At 27.1% G+C, this 6,130-nt stretch overlaps 1 protein-coding gene across 1 annotated transcript in view; it reads left to right on the top strand.

Annotated features, from left to right (window-relative positions):
- LOC126835705 (uncharacterized) overlaps nucleotides 1-6,130 on the top strand; it is a 43,129-nt gene that overhangs the window by 6,969 nt on the left and 30,030 nt on the right. The window lies entirely within an intron of this gene.

Below are 6,130 nucleotides of genomic sequence, written 5' to 3'. Positions count from 1 at the left end.
CAATTTTGTGTCACGATTTTTGGCAAAACCAACTAATGCTCATTGATCAATGGTCAAACGCATTATGCGTTACGTAAAACATACAATTTATTACGGATTGGTTTATAAATCTGATAATAATTTAGATTTGAGAATATCACAGATTCTGATTATGCCGGAGATCAACTTCGGCACATTTATTCATGTTGGGGTCATCTACAATTTCATGGCAAGCAAAACGTCAAGCAACGGTTTCTCTTTATAAATAATAGTATATGCGAACATTATAGAAATCATTATGTATTATTTAAAAGTTGTTTGATACAAGGACCATTTTCATTTGTGACCTAGATTTTATTATACACAAACCATAGTATTAAGGTGTCTAGTACTACTCTATTACGGATGCTGTTATAACTGCAACGTACGTTGTATATACTATTCTTTGTATATATACTGTGTGTTTTTATGTTTAATAGTATTATGTTCAATCATATTATTGTTGTGTTTTTATTTCTACTTAAATACTAACTTCCACCAAGTTATACATGCGTATAATCCAACACCATTATTTCACAACAACTGTTACAATGTAAACAAATGAGAAGTACATTTAACTATCATAAAATGTCAATATTATTATGTTCTATTACGAAAACAAGTTTTTTTTTAAACCATATTACTGAAATTATTGTAGTAATGTAAACAAATGACAAATACCTATGGGTGTTACTTCATACAATCTTTTATGTTAACATTTTAAAAACTCATATTTTTCTAAAATATGGATTGTTATTATTTTATTATTGGTCAAAATCGTTGACATCACATTTATTTTAAAATAGCTTTAATACAGGATGACCAACTTATTGTGTACCACTGAATATCTCACTTGGTTTAATTAATAATTTGTTTTTTTTCCATAATTTTTTTTATACAATATGATCTCAATTGCTTCTAATTTTGTTTTTACCCCCCTTCCAAACTAGTTTTTTTGATACATAAACGGTGACACATAAAATTCATTAACTTTTTGAATTGAGAATAATGTATTAATAATGTTGACTGGTCGGTAACCCTGTTTTGGATAGCTATTTTTAAAGTTAAGATGGAAGATGATGTGTGGTTAGATAAAATAGGTCAAACATTTATACACAAAAGCAACTGCAAATCAAAATATGTTAAGAAAAACAAATCGTTTTCGATAAAAAAATAAGTTGAAAAAACTATACAAACTGTTATTGTAAAATTCAAAGATTCATAGAATATGTATCTTTGTTTGTGATACATATGGAGCACCTACTATTTGTTTACATTACAACAGTTGCTGTGAAAAACAGCTTGGTTTTGATAAAAATAAAAAAACAAAAATACAATATTGGAGTACAATTTACACAACAAATGAATTTACAAAAACTTCTTGTAATAAGCTATAATTATAAAATATTAATTTGTTAGAAGTATTTTACAATAATTATAAACGGATTTTAAAATTAATTATTTTATTACATTATATTATAAATAATATTCCCAAGTAACATTTACAAAAACTTCTTGTAATAAGCTATAATTATAAAACATTTCTGGTTAGGAAATTCCAATACATACACTATATGTCTCTCTCTTACGATTAACGTCCGTTATTTACATCGATCGGAGCTTAGACGGTTTATTTTTGCATTTTTGGGCTTATATCTGAATGCCTACTAAAAAAGTTGGCCCCAGAAATAGGTGCAGGTGGAAATTTTTCCCCTAGAGTCTAGTTAATACATTTTATCATTATTATGTTTATCCGTTCAGATTCCCTTAATAAATTAAGTCACATGATTAAGTTAAAAAAAACAATTTTTTTCTAAAAAATCAATAATACATCTATAAAAATTGTTGATGTAAATATGGCTGCTCATATTATGCATGGGGAGAGGGCTATTGATGTTAAAGCTTTACCAATACGTACTTGAACTGTGTGCATTAAAAGTGTATTTTAATGGCTATAATTTATTTTAAAATATAAAATATTAGAATATGTATTATTTTTACTATATACACGCTTTGGCTTTTGCTTTTTATAATATTTAAATACATTTTTTTTCTAGCCTCTATTTTTCAATGCTACATGTGTTACATCATAGTTAATTATTTTAATAAAATTCTTGCACACAACTTGTAAAGTAATCGTTACAAATATTTTTTTGTTACTTTATTACAATCAAAAATCATAAACATTCGTTAAAAATTTAAAAGTATTTTATAGCATTTTACAATATTTTTTAATATTATTAAACAATTCTATCACGTAACAAATTTTAACGGCCCACCCTAATGTGTCTAATCATTATATATTAATATATTTTTGCTCCAACAGTGATTTTGAAACTAACACAGCTTATATGACAGCTCTCACCTATATTATAAAAAAAAGTATTTTTTTTGTTTTTACCCACTCTCAACTTACTTTTTTGGATGGCAACTATTAAAACTTAAATCGTAACACATACATTTCATTAAATATTTTAATTAAGAATACCAAAACCAGTTTTAGTTATTTTTAAAGTACTGAAATTTCAAGTTTTGGGCGGGAGGACTCCACCTTTCCTTCTACCTACTTTTTTCTTTTTTAGAGTCAAAATTATGTAAATTAAGTTCTTAGTCGTTAGAAATTTGCAGTTTACGATTCTTAGAGGTGTTGTGAATTATTGTCATTACAACAACATGTTTTCATGTTGTCAAATAACCATGAAATTTAAAACCATACAAAATGTAGAAAAATATTGTATTAAATCTTATGAAAAGCACTGCAAGCGTTTGTGGAAAAAAAACAACAACAGATAAAATAGGTCAAACATTTATATACAAAAGCAACTGCAAATCTAATAAACAACTATACAAATTGTTATTGTTAAATTCAAAGGTCCACAGAATATGAATCTTTGTTTGTGATACATATGGAGAACCTACCATTTGTTTACAATACTACAGTCGCTGTGAAAAAAAGCTTGGTTTTGATAAAAAAAACAATAATACAATATTGGAGTACAATTTACACAACAAATGAATTTACAAAAACACCTTGTTTATTACAAGGAGTTTTCGCTATAATTATAAAACATTTCTGGTTTAGGAAATCGCAATACATTCACTATATGTCTCTCTCTTGCGATTAACGACCGTTATTTACACCCATCGGTGCCTAGACGGTTTAGTTTGGCATTTTTGGGCTTATATCAGAATGCCTACCAAAAAAGTTGGTCCCAAAAAGAGGTGCAGGTGGTAATTTTTCCCTTAGAATCTAGTTAATACATTTAATGCCGACTATACGCTACCAAACAAGTTGGCCCCAGTAAGAGGTGCAGGTGGCAATTTTTACCCTAGACAATTGCTCGCCTTAGAACAAACCTCCAGTGGCCGAAATTCGAACTTTGGATAAATTATAAAATACTATATTTTATGTTGTAGTCAAAAATACAAAACAACAAAGCTAAAATACCACAGTTTGAAATATATTCTATGTGACTGTCCATATCAAGTACTTGACGACCAAGTAGACAATATTAATGAAGTTTTGCATAAATCGGTACACATCTTACACAAATCTTACACAAGAGTGAAACAACAATTTTATGTTACATAATAACAACTATAATATAATAATAAATACATAAACTCAATTTGAGTTGAATACATTGTAGTAAATATAGGTTTTTTGTCCTTTAGTGTTATAATGTGTTTAATAGGAATTGTATCCAAATGTAGAATAATCGTTATGGTTATATTTTTTTTTTACTTTTTAATAGTCAAAGTTATGTAAATTAACGAGATCTTCAGATTAGTCATTAAAAATTATAAGTATACGACTCTAACAGGTGTTGCAATTAATTTACATAGCAACAGTCGTTGTAAAACGAAACGTGAACTTTGCTAACAACATATTTTCGGGTTGAAAAATAACCGTGCAACTTAAAGCCATGCAAATTGTGGGAAAATATTGTAAAATATTATAAAAGAAATAACATAGGTCAAACATTTATACACAAAAGCAACTGCAAATCAAAATATGTTAAGAAAAACAAATCGTTTTCGATAAAAAAATAAGTTGAAAAAACTATACAAACTGTTATTGTAAAATTCAAAGATTCATAGAATATGTATCTTTGTTTGTGATACATATGGAGCACCTACTATTTGTTTACATTACAACAGTTGCTGTGAAAAACAGCTTGGTTTTGATAAAAATAAAAAAACAAAAATACAATATTGGAGTACAATTTACACAACAAATGAATTTACAAAAACTTCTTGTAATAAGCTATAATTATAAAATATTAATTTTTGGGCTTATATCAGAATGCCTACCAAACAAGTGGGCCCCAGAAAGAGGTGCAGGTGGCAATTTTTACCCTAGACAATTGCTCGCCTTAGAACAAACCTCCAGTGGCCGAAATTCGAACTTTGGATAAATTATAAAATACTATATTTTATGTTGTAGTCAAAAATACAAAACAACAAAGCTAAAATACCACAGTTTGAAATATATTCTATGTGACTGTCCATATCAAGTACTTGACGACCAAGTAGACAATATTAATGAAGTTTTGCATAAATCGGTACACATCTTACACAAATCTTACACAAGAGTGAAACAACAATTTTATGTTACATAATAACAACTATAATATAATAATAAATACATAAACTCAATTTGAGTTGAATACATTGTAGTAAATATAGGTTTTTTGTCCTTTAGTGTTATAATGTGTTTAATAGGAATTGTATCCAAATGTAGAATAATCGTTATGGTTATATTTTTTTTTTACTTTTTAATAGTCAAAGTTATGTAAATTAACGAGATCTTCAGATTAGTCATTAAAAATTATAAGTATACGACTCTAACAGATGTTGCAATTATTTTACATAGCAACAGTCGTTGTAAAACGAAACGTGAACTTTGCTAACAACATATTTTCGGGTTGAAAAATAACCGTGCAACTTAAAGCCATGCAAATTGTGGGAAAATATTGTAAAATATTATAAAAGAAATAACATAGGTCAAATATTTAAATACAAAAGCAACTGTATATCAAAATATGTTAAGAAAAACAACTCGTTTTCGATAAAAAACTATACAAATTCTTATTTTAAAATTCAAAAATTCATAGAATGTGAATCTTTGTTTGTGATACCTATAAGAACCTACGATTTGTTTACATTACAACAGTTGCTGTAAAAACAGTTAGGTTTTGATAAAAAAAAACCAACAATACAATATTGAAGTACAATTTACCCAACAAATGAATTTTCAAAAACTCCATGTAATAAGCTATAATTATAAAACATTTTTAGTTCAGGAAATCGTAATACATTTACTGTATGTCTCACTCTTACGTTTAACGTCCGTTGTTTCCACCGATCGGGGCTTAGACGTTTTAGTTTGGCATTTTTGGGCTTATACCTGGCAAGAACAAACAAAAAATATATGTCATATTTTTATGTAACTGTACCAAATCGGTATTACCTTAGGTGGTCCTGATAAATGTTTAAATTTGTATTTAATACTTATTATAAACAACGAACATAATACTACCACTTTTTCTGAAACATCTTGAAATAATAAACAAAAAATTACAAATAAAATCTTTACTGATTTAAGAAATGGGGAGAAATGTATTCCCCTAAACAGTGATTTAAAACTTAGTTGGACCAGGTTATTATATTGTGTGTTGTTGTCACTAATCACAGTAGTATTGCCCATAAAAACCAAAACAAGTAATCCGAAATATCACAACTCCCATTTGTTTTTTAGAATCAATTATTATTTTTGTTTGCCCATTATTGGATACAACTATACAAGTTATGGGAATTGTTCGAATATCAATAACTATTAATATAAAAATTGCTTTTTTCTTAAAGTAAATCTATACAACTATTATAGCATTTTTCCAAAAGCTAAAAAAGTGTCATATTATTTAATTTTAGTTATTTTAAAGAAATATCCGTTATTTACTTAATTATATGAAAAAGTGATATTCTTCTATTCTTTAAAAAACAAACATCGTACTATGTTTCAAAAGAAATATTGTATTAACTTGTTTTGTAATTGCTCAAATTATAAACATAAAAGATGTTAACATATAAATCAAGACATAAGGATTTA

This window comes from Adelges cooleyi, unplaced genomic scaffold (assembly GCF_023614345.1).
Source record: "Adelges cooleyi isolate 19-005CV unplaced genomic scaffold, UGA_ACOO_1.1 ACOO_flye_CR_arks_rails_tigmint_CR_PRNA_1, whole genome shotgun sequence".
In the NCBI taxonomy this organism is placed as follows: domain Eukaryota; kingdom Metazoa; phylum Arthropoda; class Insecta; order Hemiptera; family Adelgidae; genus Adelges; species Adelges cooleyi.
The sequence above is the reverse complement of the archived record's forward strand: the minus strand, read 5'-3'. Positions and strand labels throughout refer to the sequence as shown.